Source organism: Pristiophorus japonicus, chromosome 4 (genome assembly GCF_044704955.1).
Source record: "Pristiophorus japonicus isolate sPriJap1 chromosome 4, sPriJap1.hap1, whole genome shotgun sequence".
NCBI lineage: Eukaryota > Metazoa > Chordata > Chondrichthyes > Pristiophoridae > Pristiophorus > Pristiophorus japonicus.
The window spans coordinates 188,164,827-188,192,251 of NC_091980.1; the positions used below are offsets into that span (position 1 = coordinate 188,164,827).

The window sequence follows — 27,425 nt, forward strand, 5'->3', positions numbered from 1 at the left end:
TTCACAGCCTGAACAAACTGCACTCATTTTAATCTTGCGAAAATGGCATCTTGCCGTTAGCCACCCCTTTTCTTTTAGGTACTTGCTGTATTTGCCCATTAATAACCCATTAAACTTGCTACAGAAAGTTAAGTCTCGTCTTGCCCTTTAAATCACTGTGATAGGTGTTAATTACCGCCAACCTCTCTGGCACCAGAAATTAACTATTACAAGTTTGGAATATCATCTTTCAGATTTTGAATATTTTGGGGAGATTTTAAAACTTTCAAATTTTAAATGGAACATATTTTCTCTGATTTTTCCTTTATGTCTTTTTTCCTCTTTCTCTTAGTCCAATCTTTCTTGCCCTCTCTTTATTTCTCTTTCTATACCTAATTACCCTTCTTCTCAGTCGTATTTCCCAATCCTTAACCCGATTGATTAAGGAGATACCTTATTGATTGTCCTGTTCACTCAGGTCCCAGATACCCTGCTTCCCTCGCTGTACCGTTATCAGCTCACACTTTCAGCAACTTTGTAGGCAAAAATGTTTTGAGTTGAAGAGTGCAAAGGCAAGTCTAACTAACGGCATATGCTGTTCGATGCCCTGCTACAGGAAATTCAGGCCCAATATTATTTTGTATTTGACAACTGTTGTCAAACAGATAATGTAGTTCAATGTGCTGATCTATAATCTGTAATGACATCAGTATTTTATTAAATACTCTATTGTCAACCATTGTAGCATTGAATTTTTTTAAATCACGAAGGAACTTCCAAAAGGATTGGAGTACCTTGTTAAAAGATTGTTCATTTCATATTGGATATCTGCACCTTGTGAAGAGAATGACCTTTTGTCAGAACTGGAAGAAGTTGGAGATTTAACAGTTCTTAAGCAAGTACATAGGCGGGGAAAGGGGGTGGTGAGGGTGGGTGGGGGGGGGGAAGGAAAGAGCAAAAGGGAAGGTCTGTGATTTCAGATCATAACCACTGCTCCCATTTTTTTGCACAGCAGGTGCTGATAATGGGCTGTATTTTGGCCACCATTCTGCACTGTTCTTTTGGCATACACAGTTTTTTTTTGGAGCAGACAATAATGTGCAAGTTTGGCCAAAGTTTCTGCGCTATTCTAAAGTAGGTACGTCTGATTTTATTTAGTTCCCAATTTTTTTTACGTCACTGGGGGCAGAACCTGCCATGTGTGCCACTTCTGGCCATTTCAGCGAGTTTGGCCAAGTATGATTTTTCTCTAAAACGGCGCACTGCACCCTTGTGAAAAACCTTCCCTACACTTAAGGAAATCGGCGCAGAGAAGAAAAAATCGGTGGAGAGTTTTAAAGTTGCATTTCGCTGTATTTTGTACCCTTTTTGCCAGAAAATAAAATGGAGTCCCGGCCCTGCTAGAAACTTCTGCAACAGACAGTCTGTTTGCATAAACATGCTAACCCTGACGGAAACTGCTGATAGCTGATTAATAGCCACCAGACAACATTAAGACTGTCCTGCTGAGACAAGTACCACCCATTGTGCTCCCCTGTATTATCAGTAGTCTGTCGCAATACTAGACCTTAGAAGGGCTGGATAAAGGTTGTAAAGATGCAGCACCAATTCACCTCCTAAGAGATAATCAAATTACCAGCCATTATCTCTTGTACAGAACTCATCCATAATATGCAAGAAGCCAAGTACCCAATCAACCACTATGGAAATCATGGGCCCAAATAACTGGCCAGGAAACTGGACAATCCTAAACAATGCAAAGCTGGTGATAGCACATTATCACACCCTAATCGAGTTATCGCTGATTGGCCCACCAAAAACACTGACAAAGGAGACATTTGGGAAAAATATCAAGACAAGGATGTGGTAATCATTAACTCTTTATCTGTTTTCACTGACTGCAAAGGCAGAACCAATACACAGGATGGAACTATAACTTGTTTTTTTACTGTATAAATACCTTGTGAAACTGTACCATATTGGGAGTCTTCACTTAGCCTTTGACTGAGTGAGACTCTTCTTTGCTGCAAGTAAAACTTATTAAAGGAACATCTACCGGAGCTGATTGTGTTAGAGTCTTATATTGAGAGTTGAGATTTCGACAGTTACTTCTTGGAGGTTCCACCGAGATCGATTACTCTCTACTCTGTGAATAAACAGATGCCAGCATAGTGCCTCTTCAGTGAAGGGCTTAACTGGCCAGAATAAGGTGAGCCTTTTGCTCACAAGGGGTCTCTTTACTGTTGAATCGCATATGTAATCTGTTGTCCACAGTGGAGTTACTGCGATCTACGAGACTCGACATTTAAGAGCTAAAGTTATTTTTGTAATCATTTCCTTCTCAGCTTGTAGGCAGAAGGGATCTGATCCTGAAAATATCTGATCTTGAAACAGCCCGGGGAGATATTCATTAGGAAAAGGTAAAAAGAGCGCTATCGATCGATGATCTTTGTGTGATAGGATCAGGGTCCTTGTGTGATAGAACCATAAATTAAGATGATCCTTGTGTGATAGGATCAGGGTCCTTGTGTGATAGGACCATAAATGAAGATTATCCTGGTTTGATAGGATAATACAAGTCCCTAAAGGAAAGCTCCTTGTGTGATAGGACTGCCTTAGAAGGGACAGGGTCCTTGTGTGATAGGATCCGGGTCCTTGTGTGATAGGACCATAAATTTTATTAAGATAAGTTAAGGACTTGGTCTGTAGTGGCGTACAACGCAGACTGAGAATTGACTATTTGTTTAGATAGAGTTTAAGGCTATGATTTGTATACCCACGTGAATGTTGATTGTCCTAGTTGTCCTTGTTATACTGTTGTGTTCAATACTTTCGTGCGACATTGCAATTAGAGAAATGGGAAGAGTCACTAGGGAAAATTGTGATTCGGAAAAACAAGGATTGATTGAGAAAAGGAACAGTAACTGATTGATCAACTACGGTTGGTTCATGTCAACATATCTCACACACCCAGACTGAGCCCAAATTAAGAGCCTTTTCAGGCCATGTGATGGCCAGGAGAAATGGGCGTAGGGAACTTGGTTGACCGAAAGGTTTGTGAGATCAGAAACTGTGAAAAACCTTAATCATCCAGAATGGGTGCCGGAGCAAGTAAAACACTACCAAAGCGCACACCAGCCTATTTTATGCTCCAGAATTGTGGTCAGTCTTCAATTGACTACCTAAAAAAAAAAGGGTAAAATGGACTAAGGATGGAAACAGGCCATTTCCATCCGATGGTTCATTTAATTTAGAAAGAATAACATGTCTAGAGGAGTGTCTTATAGACAGAGACCCAGATAGAAGAGGTAAAAAAATAAAGTAATAGAAAAGGCCTGGGTTCCGATTCTTCGAGCCCACGTAAAATTAACAGAGGAAGTAAATCAAATGTAAGAAAAGGAAAATAAAACCTGATAGTGACTATCTTAAATGACGTATGGATCCAAAAATAGAGCTGGCCAAACAATAAGCTTTGTTGAATGAAGAGAGACTTTTGTGAATGTCTGTCTTTGAATGAGAGTGCTTGTGTGACTTTTGACTGTGGAATATTTGAGGTGGGAATTAATGAATTTTTCATATGTCTGAAAGCTTGCTTCAGAAAGTGGTGGAGCTGTCTGCTGTTTAAGCTCTACCCACTTTTTCGGACAGAGTGAAGTTTTTTTTTAACCCTTTGTTGTGTTGTCCTGTATGTGGGAAGTTTTAAGAACGTGTGAACCTAGAATTGAATTACATTTTAAGTTAGAAACGCAGGTGTGGATTTATTCGGATGATAAGTTACGGAGCTAGGAAATGCACAAAGGATAGGTTTGTTGAGCAAAAGATAAAAAATGTGTGGTCCTGTTGGTTTTTAAAAAAAATAATAAATTTCGACACGCTAACTTGTCAAAAGAAAACATGCAATCATTGATTACATTGGGTTGAAAGACAATAAATTTAGTCTCGGAATGAGATAAAGAACGGAGAAGGGAAGTTGTAATGCCTTTAAAAAAAAGCCTGTGTGGGTCTCTCGAGGCTGGGGAAGGACACCCCCATTTTCCTTTGTGTAAAACCTTGACACGAAAGCTTCTAGCTCAGTAAAAAGAGTTTTAAATAAAAGGTTGGCAGTACAAAATTTGAATTGAGATTTTGAAATATTTCAGGTGATTCTCCTTGATAAACATTTTGGTTGTATTGGAAAATCTTGGGTTTGGAAGCCTTTTTAATAAAATTGCACAACTTCTGCGTCAGAAGCTGAGCTTAAAAAGATGTAATTTATGAGACACTGTCATAAAATTAAAGTTACAGAGCAAAAGATTGGAGTTTTTGATGTTCAGCTTCTAAAACAGAAGTTGGGCACACAATTATAAAACAAGTACTTTGCATTCTGTGATCTGTGAATCACTATAAGCATAAATGAGAAGTCCGTGTAACACACCGATTTCTCCGGTTCAGAAGCCCAATAGTGACAAATGGAGGTTTGTCCAAGACCTACGAGCTGTGAATGAATCTGTATTCCCAACTTATCCGGTGATGCCCAATCCTGCGACTATACTTACCAGTATTCCGGCAATCTCAACGTATTATACGGTGATTGATCTATGTTCAGCATTTTTCTCAATACCCATTCACCCAGAGCCCCAATTCCTGTTTGCCTTCCCGTATAAAGGACGCCAATATACATGGACAAGACTCCCACAGGGATTTACCGAAAGTCCTACTATATTTTCACAATGCTTAAAGAAGGATCTGGAAGATGTAATTTTACCTGCAGGTTCTACACTTGTGCAGTATGTTGATGACTTACTGCTCGCCTCACCCTTCAAATTAGCCTGGGAAACATATTCTCTTGTGTTATTAAAAGCCTTGGCCTCGAAAGGACACAAAGTGTCAAAGGCGAAGTTACAATTTGTCTCAGAAAGGGTTCGGTATCTAGGACACGAATTGGTCAGAGATACGAGACAATTGACACAAGACAGAGTAAAAGCAATCTGCTCTGCTCCACTACCAATAACCAAGAGAGAAATGAAACATTTCCTTGGCATGTCAGGATATTGCAGGCAATGGATTATGAGTTATTCCAAGATCGTTAGACCATTGTTAGAAATGTCCATGCCCTCACTACCAGAAAAGTTGATTTGGAATGAAGTATTCTGGAATGCTTTCCAGAATCTTAAGCAGTCCCTCACTTCAGCACCAGCCTTGGGATTACCAGATTACACTAAGCCAGTCAACTTATTTGTTCATCACAAGTCGGGTTTTGCACAATCTGTTTTGACTCAGTTACATGGGGACAGGCAGCGACCGATCGCGTATTTCAGCACCCAACTAGATCCAGTGGCACGTGGACTACCAGGATGTCTTCCTGCTTTGGCAGCAGCATATTACGCTGTACAACAGGCTCAGACAATAACTCTAAATCATCAAACCGTTTTATGTATATCTCACACTCTGTTGAGATTTTACTTACTAAATGTGCCACTCAACACCTAACTTCTGCAAGAACCACTAAATATGAAGTTGAACTGTTATCAAATCCGAACCTTATCATTAAAAGATGTACTACCTTAAATCCAGCCACTCTACTCCACACAGAGGAAGACGGCAAACCCCATTCATGTGAAATGGTAACCGAATTAGTGACTAAACCATGTATCAATTTAACAGATGTACCAATTGTAACCCTGATCGAGTGCACTATGTTGACGGATCAGCCTTACGAAATGATAGGGGCCAACCTAAAGAGGCTTATGCAATTGTAACCCTGTTTAATGCTGTCGAAACAGCCTCTCTTCCACACTCCTTTTCAGCCCAACAAGCTGAATTGTTTGCGTTAACTCGAGCCTGTATTCTGGCTGAAGGACAAACAGTTAATATCTACACTGACTCCAGGTATGCTTTTAGTAACACATGACTATGGACAAATTTGGAAAATTCGCGGATACCTGACTTCTTCAGGAACCACTATCAAGAATGCAGAACAAGTAGAAAATCTTCTCCGAGCCATTCAATGCCCCTTAAAACTTGCCATTATCAAATGCCAAGCACATACAGGCCAGATGAATGAGGTGGCACTTGGAAACGCCAGACCTGATAATGCAGCTAAGTCAGCAGCTCTGTCAAAAGGGGGATGCAGGTGTCATTGTTTCCACTGAGGAAAAAATAATTGCTCAGATCCACTACCCACTATTAAAGATGTGCTGGCCTTCCAGACACAGGTCAGTATGAGGAGGTGTTGACCTGGACGAAGGATCAATGTTATAAAAATCCAGAAGAAATATGGGTTCACCATGACAGCTGCGTGGTGGCGCCCAAATTCTTACTTCCATGGATTGCCGATGTGTTCATACATTCACACATGCGGGAAAAGGGGGGGATGGCAGATTATATTTTGGTAACTTGGTATGCACCGGGTATTTCGGCAATTGCAAAACAAATCTGTGAAAATTGTGTTACCTATCAGATAATAAATCCGGGTAAGACGGAAAAATAAAATCTGCCTCCCACCCAAATCCAGTGGGGCCTTTTGTACATTTACAAATGGATTTTATTGAATTACCTATGTGTATGGGTTTCAAGTATGTATTAGTTATTGTAGATGTGTTCTCTAGATGGATTGAAGCCTTTCTATGTAAAAAGGCCGATGCCACTACTGTTGCTAAATTTTTGTTAAAAGGAATCGTACCGGGCTTCGGAATCCCTGCTAAACTTTCAAGTGATAATGGGTCACATTTCACGGGACCTGTTATAAAAGAAATGTGTAAAGCTTTACAGATTAACCAATGTTTCCATTGCAGTTATCATCCACAATCAGCTGGACTTGTTGAAAGATATAATGGAATGCTTAAAAATAAGCTGGCAAAATTATGTAATGACACTGGACTAAAATGGGTAGAACTGCTGCCCTTAGCCTTGATGGTAATGCGATCTGCAACCAACAGAACAACAGACCTGTCACCGCATGAGGTAGTTATGGGACGTCCCCAACGACTACCTTTTACAGCACCGTTTACTGCAAAACAAATGGACATCCACAAAATGGAAGAAAATATGTTGAATTATTGTATTGCACTAACCAAATGTATTTCCAGCTGTCATTCGCAGTTAAAAGAAGCTCAAGTCAAGCCAGCGGAAGGAAAGTGTCATAATCTGGAGCCCGGGGAATTCGTTTACATCAAAATCTTTAAAAGAAAAAGCAGTCTACAACCAAGATTTGAAGGACCATACCAGGTCTTGCTGGCATACTGCAATCAAGGTAAAGGAAAGACCAACAGGGATCCATGCGTCCCATTGCAAAAGGGCATCCGACCAGGAGGAAGGGAAGAAGGAACCAGAGGAACAGAAAAAGGAAGGCCGAATAAGGAACTGTACGGACTATGGGGACTGATAGTGCTATGCTTGACAGGGTTTTGCTTTGCGTTATTGATAATATCAGGGGTACAGAAATGCGAACAAAGGGAACTGCAGGTAAATGTATTTATGGCGCTGAGTCATAAGTATGCTCAAGAAAGAAACTTGTCTTGTTGTTGGATATGTTCCCATATACCTGTCCACTCCGAAGGGGATATTCCCCGAAGATCTGTCCCCTTTAATGAATCAGAAATGGTAGAATGGTTGATAGTGCAAAATAAGACAAACCTAACCAAGGTGTCAGAAATAAAGGATCGAACAGAATGGAGGTCAGCAGGGTAGAAACTTACAACCTTCCAGGGATGGTATCAGTCCAATTATAATAATAACCGTCAGCCACCCTTCCTAAGTATTACTCCCGGAATAGGAAATCCTGAAGGAATAATATGCCTAGTGAGTAATGAAACTAAAGGACCAGAAATGGGACGCAGCAAGTGTTCCCAAATGACTAAATGGCAAGCCATTCCGGAACTAAAGTCTAAAGAGTAACAAATCTCACTGACAGGAGAAAGATAGCAACCGTTAACTGGACAATGGTCCATAATAAAGCCTCAGGTGAAGGATAGGATGGGGAGACCACTTGAGTATGGATGGCACGAAAGGACCAAAAGCTGACGTCTTATAATTGCACTTACTTTATTTGTGGCCATAAAGCCTACCCATGGTACCAGCCAACTGGACAGGGTCCTGTTACTTAGGATATGTGGTACCCTTTATTAGGACAACAAAGACTCTAAGGGATGCCTACTTCCATTGGGATTTGACATGGTTAAATGGAATATTCAAGGTAATGATACCACCCTATGGAATAGCATCAAACGAATGGCAATTACAGGAACTGGCTAATTTAGTAGAATCAGTAGCCAACGCCAGTTCCCAAGCCTTCGAAGGGGTGAGTGACAAAATGGTAGCCATTCGAACAGTGGCTCTCCAAAACATATGGCCTTAGATTATCTCCTAGCCAAAGAAGGAGGGACATGCGCGTTAATTGGTGAAGAATGCTGTACGTATAGCCCGGATAAGTCAGAAGAGATCGGCAGTCTAGCTGAATATATTAGGTAAAAGGTAATAGAGTACAAACAAACTACTGACCAGGACGGTATCACCTTGTGGGATTGGGCATCTGGATGGTTGGGATCCCTAGGGAGACCTTTGGTACAGGGTTTGATCATATTCTTGCTGATAGTCTTCGCCCTATATCTTTTGTTTGTCTTAGTTAAGTGTTGCTGTGCCAGGTTGGGAAAAACAGTGTTACCAACCGAGACCACTGCTAGGGTTATGGTAGCAACAACTACTGAAGATTCTTGTGTGGAAATGGAAATAGAAAGACTATGCAAGATTCGAATGGATTAAGTTGTCCTTGTGAAGGACCAAAGGGGATGAATGTGGAAATGTATTTTTAAAGTTGCACTATAATCTATTTTGTACCCTTTTTGCCATAAAACAAAATGGAGTCCCGGCCCTGCGAGAAACTTCTGCAACAGATAGTCTGTTTGCATAAACATGCTAACCCTGACGGAAACTGCTGATAGCTGATTAATAGCCACCAGACAACATTAAGACTGTCCTGCTGAGATAAGTACCACCCATTGTGCTCCCCTGTATTATCAATAGTCTGTTGCTGTACCAGACCTTAGAAGGGCTGGATAAAGGTTGTAAAGATGCAGCACCAATTCACCTCCTAAGAGATAATCAAATTACCAGCCATTATCTCTTGTACCGAACTCATCCATAATATGCAAGACGCCACTATGGAAATCATGGGCCCAAATAACTGGCCAGGAAACTGGACAATCCTAAACAATGCAAAGCCGGTGATAGCACATTATCACACCCTAATCGAGTTATCGCTGATTGGTCCACCAAAAACACTGACAAAGGAGACATTAGGGAAAAATGTCAAGACAAGGATGTGGTAATCATTAACTCTTTATCTGTTTTCGCTGACTGCAAAGGCAGAACCAATACACAGGATGGAACCATAACTTGTTTTTTACTGTATAAATACCTTGTGAAACTGTACCATAATGGGAGTCTTCACTTTGTCTTTGACTGAGTGAGACTCTTCCTTGCTGCAAGTAAAACTTATTAAAGGAACATCTGCCGGAGCTGATTGTGTTAGAGTCTTATATTGAGAGTGGAGTTTTCAACAAGAGAAGACGCCATTGTTCAGCGGAGCAGAAGCCAGGGCAGGTAGGTGGGGAGGAGGGGGTGGGGGGGTGGGTCATTTCGGCCCGTGATTGCAGCGGGCTGGTCGGGGGTGGGGGGGGACCTTTCAGTCCGGGATAGGTGCGGGCTGGCCCGCTGCCAACCCGAGCCGAAAGGACCCCACACCGGCTCGCACCTATCACGGGCCGAAAGGACCCCGCACCGGCTCGTACCTATCATGGGCCGAAAGGACTCCACACCAGCCCGCTGCCATCCCAGGCCGAAAGGACTCTGCTCCGGCCCGCATTACTTCTTTGGCTGAGATTAACTATCTCACCTGGTCAAAGCACTGGAGAATGGATGGTGTCTGTGCATTCATACTAAGTGAGCCAGAGCCTTCAGAAGAGGAGGAGAGAAAATAAGGAGGGGCAGTGAGGGGAAAGAAAGAGAAGTTATTTGTTACAAATCCTGTGGGTTGCTCATGATAAGTCGGATAATACACATGCGGGCCGGTGCGGGGTCCTTTCCGCCCGGAATGGCAGCGGCTTCAGTTTCCAGCCCAGCCTCAGTCCTTCATCAGTTTCAGTTTCCAACCTCAGCCCTTCTGAGCGTCACTCGTTACCCTAGCAACATCAGTTTTTGGCGCAAGCCTTAAGCTCCACCCACAAAGCTTAAGGCCAATCTGCGCCGCTCCAAATTCAAAATTAATTCTGGCGAAACTTGGATTATTTTGCAGCATTTGGCCCTTTAAAAAAAATCGGACATACCTCTTCAACTGCGCCAAAAATCACCCATGTGGAAAATTGAGCACAATGATTAAAATATTGCCATCTACAGCTCCTCTAGACCCATCTTTTGTTTCTGTACTTGTCCGATTACCCCCCTTTTACCTTGCACTATCATCCCTTTTGTCATTTAATCTTTCCTGCTTTCCACCCTGCCACAGACATAAGAACATAAGAACATAAGAATTAGGAACAGGAGTAGGCCATCTAGCCCCATCGAGCCTGCTCCGCCATTCAATAAGATTATGGCTGATCTGGTCGTGGACTCAGCTCCACTTACCCGTCCTCTCCCCGTAACCCTTAATTCCCTTATTGCTTAAAAATCTATCTATCTTTGACTTGAAAACATTCAATGAGCCAGCCTCAACTGCTTCCTTGGGCAGAGAATTCCACAGATTCACAACCCTCTGGGAGAAGAAATTCTTTCTCAACTCGGTATTAAATTGGCTCCTCCGTATTTTGAGGCTGTGCCCCCTAGTTCTAGTCTCTCCCACCAATGGAAACAACCTCTCTGCCTCTATCTTGTCTATTCCTTTCATGATTTTAAATGTTTCTATAAGATCACCCCTCATCCTTCTGAACTCCAAGGAGTAAAGACCCAGTCTACTTAATCTATCATCATAAGGTAACCCCCTCATTTCTCGAATCAGCCTAGTGAATCGTCTCTGTATCCCTTCCAAAGCTAGTATATCCTTCCTTAAGTAAGGTGACCAAAACTGCACGCAGTACTCCAGGTGCGGCCTTACCAATACCTTATACAGTTGCAGCAACACCTCCCTGCTTTTGTACTCCATCCCTTTCGCAATGAAGGCCAATATTCCATTTGCCTTCCTGATTACCTGCTGCACCTGCAAACTAACCTTTTGGGATTCATGCACAAGGAGCCGCTTCCCTTCGATAGCTCAGTTGGTAGAGCGGAGGACTGTAGTTGAATACTGAGCAAAGCCATTCTTAGGTTGCTGGTTCAATTCCGGCTCGAAGTGTACTTTTCCTAAAAGAGTTTCATGCACAAGGACCCCCAGGTCCCTCTGCACCACAGCATGTTGTAATTTCTCCCCATTCAAATAATATTCCCTTTTACTGTTTTTTTTCCCAAGGTGGATGACCTCACACTTTCCGACATTGTATTCCATCTGCCAAACCTTAGCCCATTCGCTTAACCTATCCAAATCTCCTTGCAGTCTCTCTGAGTCCTCTACATAACCCGCTTTCCCACTAATCTTAGTGTCATCTGTAAATTTTGTTACACTACACTCTGTCCCCTCTTCCAGGTCATCTATGTATATTGTAAACAGTTGTGGTCCCAGTACCGATCCCTGTGGCACACCACTAACCACTGATTTCCAACCGGAAAAGGACCCATTCATCCCGACTCTCTGCTTTCTGTTCGCCAGCCAATTCTCGATCCATGCTAATACATTTCCTCTGACTCCGCGTACCTTTATCTTCTGCAGTAACCTTTTGTGTGGTACCTTATCGAATGCCTTTTGGAAATCTAAATACACCACATCCATCGGTACACCTCTGTCCACCATGCTCGTTATATCCTCAAAGAATTCCAGTAAATTAGTTAAACATGATTTCCCTTTCATGAATCCATGTTGCGTCTGCTTGATTGCACTATTCCTATCCAGATGTCCCGCTATTTCTTCCTTATTGATAGTTTCAAGCATTTTCCCCACTACAGATGTTAAACTAACCGGCCTATAGTTACCTGCCTTTTGCCTGCCCCCTTTTTTAAACAGAGGCGTTACATTAGCTGCTCTCCAATCCGCTGGTACCTCCCCAGAGTCCAGAGAATTTTGGTAGATTATAACAAATGCATCTGCTATAACTTCCGCCATCTCTTTTAATACCCTGGGATGCATTTCATCAGGACCTTCCCTTTAGTTCTATCCTTCCCTTTTCCCCTCCCCCTCCCCTCCCCCAATCTTTCACTGGCTCTGTACTTCCTTAAAAACTGTTAAATTTCCAACTTCTTCCAGTTCTGACAAAAGGTCATCGACCTGAAACATGAACTTTGTTTCCCTCAAAGAAGGTGCCTGATCTGCTGAGTATTTCCAGCATTTTCTGTTTTTATTTAAAATAGATTAAATCATCGGTGCTGAAGGGGGAGTCACACACTTTGTTCTATAGGTTTTCCATCACCAGCAACAGCGATAACCATGGTATAAGAGGGCAGCCTCACTACAGCTACCAATTTCATGTCCAGCTACAGCATCCGTTTGCAGTCTGCAGCACCTTGTTTATATTTCCTGGCTGTAATTAGAAATGGCAAATTTAGGAGACAGCTCATAGGCATGTGCAGAGCTCCACTCCTAGCTGTTACAATGTCAGTGTATTGGGAACATTAGCGGGAGCATCAGATATCTCAGTATGTTCAAATAATCTCTCGGTGGTTTATAACAGTGTCCAGGAGGTTCAGTGAACACTTTGGAAAGATGGCATGGCACCCGGTTGGCAATGTACCCCATGTGATATCAGACCCACCGGTGTGAAACTGCCTTCTCTCACACCACTCCCCTGCAGTCATATTGGAAGTCATCGACGGAGATCTACCACAACCTCAGTGGAAACCACTTCACAGCAATGTTAAAATTCCAATATACCCTAAAGTAGATCCTCCTGTTTTCATTAGCACTGCTGTAGGAATGATTAGTGTGTGTTTAGGTTTAACTTACAATATTATATTCAGCTCCCATAAGTTACCTTGCATTAAATTAACCTGAATAATATCAATTAAAACAAAATTCTTCAGCCAATAGCCTGGGTAAAGTGCAGCATTGGTTGAAAAGCAGTTAGCTCTGGGTTTATCAGTATCAGGAAGAAATGAATGCTGATGCAGAGTTCCGTTCCTAACGCTACTTATTCAAGATACAAGAATTATTTGACTCTCAGCATGACAATTAGAACAGCTACAACTGTTTGTTATAGTACAACCATGATTCACAAAATGGTATCATTTATTTCAGCATTACAGTAATATAGCCTGAACTGGGTTCAATTTACATTAATATCCTCAGTTCATCACTGCGCTTTGGGAACTACACTACACAGCCATTTTTAAATACCTGCTACCAGTATGGAGCCTTACCACCAGCCATGCACATCAGGGAATTATGGACATATTGCCCACCATTTTTCTGTTCATTATGGATGAGAAATTGTGGCCAGTGTGCCTACAATTGCCTGATGTGCATGCCTGGTGGGCGAGCCTTAACCCATACCCTAAAAGCTGACAAGGGCATTCTTTTCAGCTTGTATAGCAACACACCATTCTTGGTTATAAATTCTCTATTTAACTAGATCATTCTAACAGACAGTGTAACAACCTCTTCACTCCAGTTGATGCCATACAATCAGTCAAAATTGAATCCTCCTTTTTTTCTGCAATGTGTGCACGGATATTCCTTCTGTGAGTCTCTTACAATCGTCCTTCCTTCCTGGTTCATCGGGCATCTTCTCAGTTTCTTTTTAACTATTGTTCCACATTTTATACTTTGAGGACTAGCGTCACTAAGTTAACTTATCACAGCTGCAAAACCTCTATCTGTGCTAAGCTGAGTACTTTCAACTTCTAAAAGCAAACTGCTTTAAAGTTAGAGTACTTTCTTTCAAATTCCACTTGTTGAAACCTTCAACCTTTGTAGATATTGTAAAACATTGTCTATTGTCTCAGTGTCTGGATCTGGGGTTTACATCTGCTGACCAGAAAGGCTATCTTTATAGCCCGCCTTACAAGGGCTTCTCACTTATGGTCAACATTTGCAAAATAACAAGGAGAGATTTTGCTTTAGTCTATTGTCAACAAGGTTTTCGCAGGAACCATACTAATCTAGATGTTCATCATTTATATCCAATATATCCAAAATTCAAAATTAATTTTTTTTTTCCAACTTTGCTTCATACGAACATAAGAACATAAGAATTAGGAACAGGAGTAGGCCATCTAGCCCCTCGAGCCTGCTCCGCCATTCAACAAGATCATGACTGATCTGACGTGGACTCAGCTCCACTAAACCGCCCGCTCCCCGTAACCCTTAATTCCCTTATTGGTTAAAAATCTATCTATCTGTGACTTGAATACATTCAATGAGCTAGCCTCAACTGCTTCCTTGGGCAGAGAATTCCACAGATTCACAACCCTCTGGGAGAAGAAATTCCTTCTCAACTCGGTTTTAAATTGGCTCCCCCCGTATTTTGAGGCTGTGCCCCCTAGTTCCAGTCTCCCCGACCAGTGGAAACAACCTCTCTGCCTCTATCTTGTCTATCCCTGTCATTATTTTAAATGTTTCTAGAAGATCACCCCTCATCCTTCTGAACTCCAACGAGTAAAGACCCTCTGCTCAATCTATCATCATAAGGTAACCCCCTCATCTCCGGAATCAGCCTAGTGAATCGTCTCTGTACCCCCTCCAAAGCTAGTATATCCTTCCTTAAGTAAGGTGATCAAAACTGCACGCAGTACTCCAGGAGCGGCCTCACCAATACCCTATACAGTTGCAGAAGGACCTCCCTGCTTTTGTACTCCATCCCTCTCGCAAGAAGGCCAACATTCCATTCGCCTTCCTGATTACCTGCTACATCTGCAAACTAACTTTTTGGGATTCATGCACAAGGACCCCCAGGTCCCTCTGCACCGCAGCATGTTGTAATTTCTCCCCATTCAAATAATATTCCTTTTTACTGTTTTTTTTCCAAGGTGGATGACCTCACATTTTCCGACATTGTATTCCATCTGCCAAACCTTAGCCCATTCGCTTAACCTATCTAAATCTCTTTGCAGCCTCTCTGTGTCCTCTACACAGCCCGCTTTCCCACTAATCTTTGTGTCATCTGCAAATTTTGTTACACTACACTCTGTCCCCTCTTCCAGGTCATCTATGTATATTGTAAACAATTGTGGTCCCAGCACCGATCCCTGTGGCACATCACGAACCACCGATTTCCAACCTGAAAAGGACCCATTTATCCCGACTCTCTGCTTTCTGTTCGCCAGCCAATTCTCGATCCATGCTAATACATTTCCTCTGACTCCGCGTACCTTTATCTTCTGCAGTAACCTTTTGTGTGGCACCTTATCGAATGCCTTTTGGAAATCTAAATACACCACATCCATCAGTACACCTCTATCCACCATGCTCGTTATGGATAAGGGGTAAGCCATTTAGGACCGAGATAAGGAGAAACTTCTTCACCCAGAGAGTGGTGAACCTGTGGAATTCTCTACCACAGAAAGTAGTTGAGGCCAATTCACTAAATATATTCAAAAGGGAGTTAGATGAAGTCCTTACTACTCGGGGGATCAAGGGGTATGGCGTGAAAGCAGGAAGGGGGTACTGAAGTTTCATGTTCAGCCATGAACTCATTGAATGGCGGTGCAGGCTAGAAGGGCTGAATGGCCTGCTCCTGCACCTATTTTCTATGTTTCTATGTTATATCCTGAAAGAATTCCAGTAAATTAGTTAAACATGATTTCCCCTTCATGAATCCATGTTGCGTCTGCTTGATTGCACTATTCCTATCTAGATGTCCCGCTATTTCTTCCTTATGATAGCTTCAAGCATTTTCCCCACTACAGATGTTAAACTAACCGGCCTATAGTTACCTGCCTTTTGTCTGCCCCCTTTTTTAAACAGAGGCATTACATTAGCTGCTTTCCAATCCGCTGGTACCTCCCCAGAGTCCAGAGAATTTTGGTAGATTATAACGAATGCATCTGCTATAACTTCCGCCATCTCTTTTAATACCCTGGGATGCATTTCATCAGGACCAGGGGACTTGTCTACCTTGAGTCCCATTAGCCTGTCCAGCACTACCTCCCTAGTGATAGTGATTGTCTCAAGATCCTCCATTCCCACATTCCCGTGACCAGCAATTTTTGGCATGGTTTTTGTGTCTTCCACTGTGAAGACCGAAGCAAAATAATTGTTTAAGGTCTCAGCCATTTCCACATTTCCCATTATTAAATCCCCCTTCTCATCTTCTAAGGGACCAACATTTACTTTAGTCACTCTCTTCCGTTTTATATATTGGTAAAAGCTTTTACTATCTGTTTTTATGTTTTGCGCAAGTTTACTTTCGTAATCTATCTTTCCTTTCTTTATTGCTTTCTTAGTCATTCTTTGATGTCGTTTAAAATTTTTCCAATCTTCTAGTTTCCCACTAACCTTGGCCACCTTAATACGCATTGGTTTTTAATTTGATACTCTCCTTTATTTCCTTGGTTATCCACGGCTGGTTATCCCTTCTCTTACCGCCCTTCTTTTTCACTGGAATATATTTATGTTGAGCACGATGAAAGAGCTCCTTAAAAGTCCTCCACTGTTCCTCAATTGTGCCACTGTTTAGTCTGTGTTCCCAGTCTACTTTAGCTAACTCTGCCCTCATCCCACTGTAGTCCCCTTTGTTTAAGCATAGTAAGCTCGTTTGAGACACTACTTCCTCACCCTCAATCTGTATTACAAATTCAACCATACTGTGATCACTCATTCCAAGAGGATCTTATACTTGGAGATCGTTTATTATTCCTGTCTCATTACACAGGACCAGATCTAAGATAGCTTGCTCGCTTGTAGGTTCTGTAACATACTGTTCTAAAAAACAATCCCGTATGCATTCTATGAATTCCTCCTCCAGGCTACCCCCGTGCGATTTGATTTGACCAATCAATATGTAGGTTAAGATCCCCCATGATTATTGCCGTTCCTTTTTCACATGCCTCTATTATTCCCTTGATTATTGTCTGCCCCACCATGAAGTTATTATTTGGGGGCCTATAAACTATGCCCACCAGTGACTTTTTCCCCTGACTATCTCTAATCTTCACCCACAATGATTCAACATTTTGTTCATTAGAGCCAATATCATCTCTCACAACTGCCCTGAAATCATCCTTTATTAACAGAGCTATCCCACCTCCTTTCCCTTCTTGTCTATCCTTCTGACTTGTCAGATACCCCTGTATGTTTAATTCCCAGTCTTGGCCACCCTGCAACCACGTTTCTGTAATGGCCACCAAATCATACCCATTTGTAATGATTTGTGCCGTTAACTCATTTACTTTATTTCGAATGCTACGTGAGTTTAGGTAAAGTGTTTTAATACTAGTTTTTAAACCATGATTTTTACTTTTGACCCCTCCTGCAGCCCCTTTATATTCATACATATTGTCCCTTCCTATCACCTTGTGGTTTACACTTACCCCAGTGCTACTCTGCTCTGTTGCCTCCTGCCTTTTGCATTCTTTCTTGGGGTCCTGTTCATCTGCGCTTTCACCCACTCTAACTAGCTCAGAGCCCTCTCCTGGGTTTCGAATACTCCTCGCATTGAGGCACCGAGCTTTCAGGCTTGCCTTTTTATTACACTTTGACCATTTAGAATTTTGCTGTACATTGGCCCTTTTTGTTTTTTGCCTTGGGTTTCTCTGCCCTCCACTTTTACTCATCTCCTTTCTGTCTTTTGCTTCTGTCTCCATTTTGTTTCCCTCTGTCTCCCTGCATTGGTTCCCATCCCCCTGCCATATTAGTTTAACTCCTCCCCAACACCACTTGCAAACATTCCCCCTAGGACATTGGTTCCGGTCCTGCCTAGGTGCAGACCGTCCGGTTTGTCCTGGTCCCACCTCCCCCAGAACCGGTTCCAATGCCCCAGGAATTTGAATCCTTCCCTGTTGCACCACTGCTCAAGCCACGTATTCATCTGCGCTATCCTGCGATTCCTACTCTGACTGGCACGTGGCACTGGTAGCAATCCCGAGATTACTACTTTTGAGGTCCTACTTTTTAATTTAGCTCCTAGCTCCTTAAATTCGTCTCGTAGGACCTCATCCCTTTTTTTTACCTATGTCGCTGGTACCAATGTGCACCACAACAACTGGCTGTTCTCCCTCCATTTTCAGAATGTCCTGCACCCGCTCCAAGACATCCTTGACCCTTGCACCAAGGAGGCAACATACCATCCTGGAGTCTCGGTTTCAGCCGCAGAAACGCCTATCTATTCCCCTTACAATTGAATCCCCTATCACTATCGCTCTCCCACTCTTTTTCCTGCCACGGTGCCATGAACTTGGCTGCTGCTGCCCTCCCCATTGAGTCATCCCCCTCAACAGTACTCAAAGCAGTGTATCTGTTTTGCAGGGGGATGACCGCCTGTATGTACTTCATTCGTCACCTGTATGTACTTCATTCATTGACCCAAACTTGATCTGATTTTCAATATCAACACTTTAAATCCAGAAACAGTCTTGCATTTATAAGAATCTTTGAATATATAAATGAAGATGGAGTTATACCACTATTTTGCCTGATGAGTTTCACTCCTAATTCTCCCCACAGCTATGTTGACCAGTTATTCTAAAACAAACTTTGCTACTCAGGAACCCCCTGAAGTAAAAGAATGAAGTTGAGAATTCTGCCTTCCCCTGCACACATACATCATTTAGGGTAAGGACCATCAAAATGTGTATACTTTTACCATTTTGGGCTGGTATTGATATAAATCCTCAAATAACCCTTGTCCAATTAATAAAAATGCAAACTATGTATTTTTGCAGAACAGAGAGAATCAATCATTAATAAAATTACTACTTTTTCATCCAACATCTCCTTTTCACTCCCATTTCTGCCAATAATCATCTTAATAAAATAAAGTTAAGAAAAACTCCAAATGCCGGAAATCTCAAATAAAAGTAGAAATTGCTGGAAATATAAGTCAGTCAGCATCTGTAAAGAGAAAAGTCAGATTATGGCATTTTGGGAACATGCCTTTCATCAAAGATTTGGTAGGCTTGACTCTAATGAAGGATACATACCAAAACTTTGTAATCTGCTGTGTATTTCCATCATTTTCAGTAATCATTTTACTGAGCTTCCCTCCAACATATTTTCAACAGTATAAATTTTAGTTAGCTTTTGATTATTTAGGTCATCAAAAAAATTAATAATTTTCACTTCCATAGCCTCATCCCTTATCACGTTCTTTGTTGGTTTTATTAGTAAGTAAAAATGCTAACTAATACCCAAATTTTGCAAACTCCGAATATAATTCAAGTTCACGGATAAATTCCCAGTTTCTTCCACCTTTGAATCCACAACTGTCTCTGCTTCTTAGTTACCTGACTGACACAACACTAATTCCCCTTTAACAAGCACCAAAAATCAGGGCATTGGTAAAAAAAACAGAAGAGGTCTACACTTGTTCAATAGATCTTCCAAGCTCAAAGTTGCAGAAAAACACTTACATCATTACAAAAGAATTTATGCAAAACTATTAAATTTAAAAGTCCCAACTCACAGACGCTATGGCTATCAGTTTGAAAACCAGTTATGAACATTAGAGTGCTTAACAATAATAAAATTATGAAACTCCAGTTGCCCTCTCCTAGTTTAATGTCCATTATTTTAAATGGCATAATAATGGTTAGTTAGTAGTCAGATCCTAAGCACAGGCTCCAAATATGACATTTTATGTTGAGGGGCAATTTAATTCAGGAACAACCACCATTCAAACTGCAACTATTTACATAAATTACAAAAAATAGTGGAACAACCATAAGCAATATGATTGTTCAGAAAATCGGTGTTCCACCTTCATTTCTGCACCACAGTATGTTTTCAAGTGGATTGTGTTTGTTCCTACATTAGTTTTCATTCACACTCTAGTCTGTGCCATGGAAGCCTCCTATCAACAAGAGCAGGCGTCGACGATGAGATCCAACACCGCCTCCAGTGTGCCAGTGCAGCCTTCGGCTGTCTGAGGAAAAGAGGACAGGCGCACCAGCATCAGCGTCCTCATTCAGGCTAACATCCCCAGCATTGAAGCACTGACCACACTCGATCAGCTTCGCTGGGCATGTCACATAGTTCGCATGCCAGACATGAGACTCCCAAAGCAATTGCTCTACTCGGAGCTCCTTCACGGCAAACGAACCAAAGGTGGGCAGCGGAGATGCTACAAGGACACCCTCAAAGCCTCCCTGATAAAGTGCAACATCCCCACTGACACACCTGGGAGTCCCTGGCCCAAGACCGCCCTAAGTGGAGGAAGTGCATCCGGGAGGGCGCTGAACACCAAGTCTCAACGCCGAGAGCATGCTGAAATCAAGCGCAGGCAGCGGAAAGAGTGTGCGGCAAACCAGTCCCACCCACCTCTTCCCTCAACGACTATCTGTCCCACCTGTAACAGAGTCTGTGGCTCTTGTATTGGACTGTTCAGCCACCAAAGAACTCACTTCAGGAGTGGAAGCAAGTCTTCCTCCATTCCGAGGGACTGCGTATGAGTCTGTGCCATTAATCCCCCGTTAACAATGTAAAGTTGGGCAGAAAATGCCACAGACTTTGTTAATCCCATCTGCTTTTACATTATTATGTTCAAGGTGAGATTAGCACTGAGGAATGGAACTCCTCCCATTTCTGGCAATCCCTGAACTACGGACATGCCTCAAACACAGCCTCAGAAGAGAATCTTCTACCATACTGGTATGATATCTTTTTCTTCCCACACCAGCTTTTCTGTGCTGCGTCTGAATGAAAGTTCCAATTAAAACTAAATTAGGCATAGCTTTGTACTGCAGTCCTATACACAATAAAACTGGAATGAGACTGCCCAAACTCATTTTACACAGGACCCTTAGAGCCAACTGACTTTCATCTCATCAGTTTGGGCTAAATTTTAACTCAAATCCCACTTCACCACCCAGTTCCCCAATCCTTTAGAAGAAAAGGAGATCAGCTATTGCTTGGCTTCACTCAGATATCGTTTACAAAATGGTCTATTTAAAATCAAGTGGCTTCGGAATCACTTGCTGGAAGTAAGAGTTTGGGGATAGAATTAAACCCACAAAATAGGATCTTTGGATAAGAACAATTTTTAATAATATTTGTGAATGTAGGGAAATTGTATTTGTTCGAAGGAGGAAATGTGTGTATTGGCTTTTATTAAAGAGCAAAGTAGTAGAAGTTGAGTTTCAGGTCACCTTTATTAAAGTGCCACCTGGTTCAAACAACTCTGAACCAACAAGTTAGTAAACAGAACCGGTATGGAGATTAAGCAGCTGCCATCGTGAATGAGCACTTAAATTCCACTCAAATGCCTACAGCTAAATGTAGCCATTGTTGTGCAGTGGAGGTCAATCGGGATGATTCAAGGACAAACCTATTGGAAAGAAATGAGTCAGTCCAGGCAGTCTGATAGGTTTAGCACTGCAGTATTAAAGTGCCATTGAAAGCATGCCAAGACTTACAGCAATGAATTATATTCAAAATTACCCTCTTATCATCGGGTGAGTTTCATAATTTCTTGACTGACTGCGAGGTGAAACTCATTGGGGCCGAATTTGGCCCGCACTGGGTTTGAGTCAGTCAATTGGCTGATAGAGATTTTTTTGTGCTGGCGCGGGATGCATTGCCCCATTGCGGATTTGGGCTCTTTGTTCCAAAAAATGTTGGCTGCGCTAACTTGGCATTCCCCCGGTGTTTGCGTGGCTCAACACATCAGCGCCGCACTGATAACGTCAACGTGGCCCGTTAGCCCCGCAGCGTCCCTCCCCTTCTCTTAAAGGGAAGGGACGCTGCGATCTGAGCAGCAACATCAGTGCGACCCACTGGGCCACCAGGGAGGGTGTCTGCCAAGAAGTGGTGCCAGCCTGCCTGTTGGCGGCCCGGCCGAACCAGCGGCTACCATTGTCAGGCCAATTGAAAAGTCGACCGACACAGAAAAGATGGCGGCCGCTGTGGCGGCACCTCCCCTTTAAGGGCAACTGAGGCGTCGGTACCATACCACCGCAGATTCTCACATCAAGAAGCTGTCGGTGGCATCAGCCCACGCAGACCTCGCTCCCGCAGGGCAATTTCCCCCGCGGAGTGAAAAGGAGTCGCCGCACATGGCAATGACATCATCGCCATGTGTGCGCCACGCCATTGCACTAATCGCGGGGTGCAAACCACTTGTCGCCGGCGTAGCCCTGGGGGCAATTCCGCACAAGCCGACGTAGCCACCGTGCCCGCGCACTAACATATCAGCGCTCCGGTAGCGCTGGCCGACAACTGGCCCTGTACAAAGGGGCAATTCCGACCTCAGATGGAAGGGAAATTAGTCCAACCAATGCTCCCTACAGAAATCCAATTCTCTTCACAGATTGAACTGGGGAACATCAAATCTGGACTGTCCAGTTACCCTTTTTGCAGTGGAATGTAGGCGGGAAGGGGCCTAAAAGAATAACTGGCCCAGTAAAATATAAAAACTATTGGGGAAAAAAATAAAACACCCTATCAAACTAAATAATGCATGGATGATGTAAATCTGCTGATGATATGACAAAATGATGACTTTTATTTCTTGTAAATGCAGCAGCCAGGATAAAAACTTAATCAATAATCGTGAAACCTATCTTCTTTGTATACCATCCATAACAAGCTCAACACATCAGAGTAATGTGCACTGACACAATCAGTACTAACAAGGGACATGGGGGGGGGGGGGGGGTGCGGGTGCAATTGTTCAGTCATGTCATATGGGGGGGAGGGGCAATTGTTCAGACATATCATGTGGGGGTGGGGGGGGAGGGGCAATTGTTCAGCCATGTCATGGATGGTAATATGTCCTTACTATACAGTACAAATGCACACGAGGCCCATACTAGAGAGGTCACTCTGTATTAGCCAGCACTGAAGTGGAGAAGATGGGTGGAGCTTCCCTTTTTATACCTGAAAGTCCAGGTTAGGAGTGTCTCCCACAAGTTCACCACCTAGTGGTCAGTGTTCTCACGGTGTACAACTTAGATCAGTTTATACATGGATTACAATGACAGTTGAATACATGACATCACCTCCCCCCAAAAGTCTTATTGGGATCACAGGTTAAGTCTCTCTGGTGGTTTACGCTCCCTAGTAGAGCGCCTGAGTTGGGGCTCCGGTTGTTGGGCGCTGGCCTGAGTGTCTGCTGTTTGCGGTGCCTCAGACCTGTCCAGGCTGCCCACAGTGACTGGGCTCTCCTCCACTTGATTCTGGTGTTCGGTCATCTCTATAACGTGTTCTTCCTCTGCTTCTTCTATGGGGTTGCTGAACCTCCTTTTTGTTTGATCCACGTGTTTGCGGCAGATTTGTCCATTGGTAAGTTTAACTCCCAGAATCCTATTCCCCTCTTTGGCAATCACAGTGCCTGCGAGCCACTTGGGCCCTGCAGCATAGTTGAGGACAAAGACAGGGTCATTGACATCAATACATCACGCCCTCGCATTCCCGTCGTGGTAGGCACATTGTGACCGGTGCCTGCTCTCAACAATTTCTTTCATGGTGTGGTGTATAAGGGAATAACCTGGTTTTGAGCATTCTTTTCATAAGCAGCTCTGCAGGTGGAACCCCTGTGAGTGAGTGTGGTCGGGATCTATTGGCCAACAGGAGGCGTGATAAGCGGCTTTGTAGGGAACCCCCTTGGATTCTGAGCATCCCCTGTTTGATTATCTGCACTGCTCGTTCCGCCTGGCCGTTTGAGGCCGGCTTGAACGGTGCTGTTCTGACATGGTTGATACCATTTCCTGCCATGCAGTCTTGGAATTCAATGCTTGTAAAGCACGGGCCATTGTCGCTGACCAAGACGTCCGGTAGACCATGGGTGGTGAACATTGCCCGCAGACTTTCGACTGTGGCAGAGGATGTGCTTGAATTGAGAATGTCACACTCGATCCATTTGGAGTTGGCAACAAAAACATTTTTCCCATGAAAGGACCTGCATAGTCCACATGGATGCGTGACCATTGCTTGGCGGGCCAGGGTCAGGGGCTAAGGGGGGCTTCCCTGGGCACATTGCCCAGCTGGGCGCACGTGTTGCACCTTCATCTATCCCTGGCCACCAAATTTCTATTTGTCCAGACTTTGATTTGATGGGCTGTCACGGGTGAGCCTTCGCTTTCGAAAGCTTCAACAGCCATGACCATCTCAGCAGCATGTTGGCTAGTGGGAACCTGCTGAGTGCATCGGCGCAGTTTTCAGTGCCCAGTCTGTGCCGAATTGTATAGTCATAGGCGGCTAACGTGAGTGCCCACCTCTGTATGCGGGCCGACGCATTTGCATTTATGGACTTGTTGTCGGCCAAAAGAGACGTTAGGGGTTTGTGATCTGTCTTCAGCTCAAATTTCCTGCCAAACAGGTACTGGTGCATTTTTTTCCTGAATATACACATGCAAGTGCTTCCTTTTCTACCATCCTGTCGCCCCTTTCTGCCTGGGACAGACTTCTGGAGGCATAAGATACCGGCTGTAACTGACCCTTGGCAGTAACATGCTACAACACGACCCTATAGGACGACGCATCAAACGTTATCACAAGTTTCTTACATGGGTCATATAGCGTTAACAGATTGTTGGAGCATAACAAATTGCGTGCTCTATCAAAAGCCCTTTCCTGGCTGTCCCCCCAGACCCATTCACGACCTTTGCATAGGAGCACGTGTAGTGGCTCTAACAGCGTGCTCCATTTGGGAAGAATGTTACCAAAATAGTTCAGGAGCCCCAGGAATGAACGCAGCTCCGTCGTGTTACGGGGTCTGGGTGCTCTCTGGATCGCTTCCATTTTGGACGCAGTAGGGCTGATCCCGTCTGCTGCTACCCTCATCCCCAGGAATTCTACTTCTGGAGCTAGGAAGACGCACTTCGCCTTTCTCAGTCGCAGACCTACTCGGTCCAGTCTGCGGAGCACCTCCTCCAGGTTGTGGAGGTGTTCTTCAGAATCGCAACCCGTGATGAGGATGTCGTCTTGAAAAACCACCGTCCTTGGAACCGACTTGAGGAGACTTTCCATGTTTCGTTGAAAGATTGCGGCGGCTGAGCAAATCCCGAACAGACATTTGTTATACTCAAACATCCCCTTGTGTGTCGTGATGGTGGTCAGCTTCTTCGGGGGATTTAGTAATGGGAAATGTGGAAATGGCTGAGACCTTAAACAATTATTTTGCTTCGGTCATCACAGTGGAAGATACAAAAACCATGCCAAAAATTGCTGGTCACGGGAATGTCGGAAGGGAGGACCGTGAGACAATCACTATCAATAGGGAGGTAGTGCTGGACAGGCTAATGGGACTCAAGGTAGACAAGTCCCCTGGTCCTGATGAAATGCATCCCAGGGTATTAAAAGAGATGGCGGAAGTTATAGCAGATGCATTCGTTATAATCTAACAAAATTCTCTGGACTCTGGGGAGGTACCAGTGGATTGGAAAGCAGCTAATGTAACGCCTCTGTTTAACATCTGTCGTGGGGAAAATGCTTGAAGCTATCATTAAGGAAGAAATAGCAGGACATCTAGATAGGGATAGTGCAACCAAGCAGATGCAACATGAATTCATGAAGGGGAAATCATGTTTAACTAATTTACTGAAATTCTTTGAGGATATAACGAGCATGGTGGATAGAGGTGTACCGATGGATGTGGTGTATTTAGATTTCCAAAAGGCATTCGATAAGGTGCCACACAAAAGGTTACTGCAGAAGATAAAGGTACGCAGAGTCAGAGGAAAAGTATTAGCATGGATCGAGAATTGGCTGGCGAACAGAAAGCAGAGAGTCGGGATAAATGGGTCCTTTTCAGGTTGGAAATCGGTGGTTCGTGGTGTGCCACAGGGATCGGTGCTGCGACCACAACTGTTTACAATATACATTGATGACCTGGAAGAGGGGACAGAGTGTAGTGTAACAAAATTTGCAGATGACACAAAGATTAGTGGGAAAGAGGATTGTGTAGAGGAAACAGAGAGGCTGCAAAGAGATTTAGATAGGTTAAGCGAATGGGCTAAGGTTTGGCAGATGGAATACAATGTCGGAAAATGTGAGGTCATCCACCTTGGAAAAAAAAACAGTAAAAGGGAATATTATTTGAAGGGGGAGAAATTACAACATGCTGCGGTGCAGAGGGACCTGGATTCCTAGTGCATGAAACTCTTTTTGGAGTTCATCTGCAAAACAAAAAACATTAAACCGTGCCACCCGACCTGGGTGACACATAATGTTTCTGCCCGGTTTCGAATCCCAAAAAGTTAGTTTGCAGGTGCAGCAGGTAATCAGGAAGGCGAATGGAATGTTGGCCTTCATTGTGAGAGGGATGGAGTACAAAAGCTGCAACTGTACAGGGTATTGGTGAGGCCGCACCTGGAGTACTGCGTGCAGTTTTGGTCACCTTACTTAAGGAAGGATATACTAGCCTTGGAGGGGGTTCAGAGACGATTCACTAGGCTGATTCTGGAGATGAGGGGGTTACCTGATGATGATAGATTGAGTAGACTGGGTCTTTACTCGTTGGAGTTCAGAAGGATGAGGGGTGATCTTAGAGAAACATTTAAAATAATGAAAGGGATAGACAAGATAGAGGCACAGAGGTTGTTTCCACTGGTCGGGGAGACTAGAACTAGGGGGCACAGCCTCAAAATACGGGGGAGCCAATTTAAAACCGAGTTGAGAAGGAATTTCTTCTCCCAGAGGGTTGTGAATCTGTGGAATTCTCTGCCCAAGGAAGCAGTTGAGGCTAGCTCATTGAATTTATTCAAATCACAGATCGATAGATTTTTAACCAATAAAGGAATTAAGGGGTATGGGGAGCGGGTGGATAAGTGGAGCTAAGTCCATGGCTAGATCAGCCATGATCTTTTTGAATGGCGGAGCAGGCTCAAGGGGCTAGATGGCCTACTCCTGTTCCTAATTCTTATGTTATTATGTTCTTATGTTCTTATGACTCATTAGCTAGCTCCTGGGTCATGTCAACTGAGGTCAGGTCCAATTTTGAAAAAAGTTTGCCACCGGATAGCGTCGCAAAGAGGTCCTCTGCTCTCGGCAGTGGGTACTGGTCTTGGAGTGACACCCAATTGATGATGGCCTTGTAATCACCATATATCCTGACCGACCCATCCGCCTTGAACACCAGCACAATCGGGCTCGCCCAGTCACTGAATTTGACTGGCGAGATGATGCCTTCCCTCAGCAGGCGGTCCAATTCGCATTCTATCTTTTCCCGCATCACTTACGGCACCGCTCTGGCCTTGTGGTTAACTGACCTGGCATCTGGGTTTATGTGAATCACTACCTTGGTCTCCATGAAAGTGCCAATGCCGGCTTGAAATAGTGAGTCAAATTTGTCCAGGACCTG

The 27,425-nt window shown here is 43.5% G+C and overlaps 1 protein-coding gene, 1 long non-coding RNA gene and 1 other non-coding gene across 9 annotated transcripts in view; 2 read left to right on the forward strand and 1 right to left on the reverse strand.

The window, feature by feature from the left end:
• Nucleotides 1-27,425, reverse strand: part of LOC139263202 (spectrin beta chain, non-erythrocytic 1-like) — a 451,700-nt gene that overhangs the window by 235,002 nt on the left and 189,273 nt on the right. The gene's annotated exons all lie outside the window — the stretch shown is intronic.
• Nucleotides 1-27,425, forward strand: part of LOC139263204 (uncharacterized) — a 211,069-nt gene that overhangs the window by 16,903 nt on the left and 166,741 nt on the right. The window lies entirely within an intron of this gene.
• Nucleotides 11,190-11,281, forward strand: trnay-gua (transfer RNA tyrosine (anticodon GUA)). The gene is given in 2 exon segments: nucleotides 11,190-11,226; nucleotides 11,246-11,281. It is a non-coding gene; the product is annotated as a tRNA-Tyr (tRNA).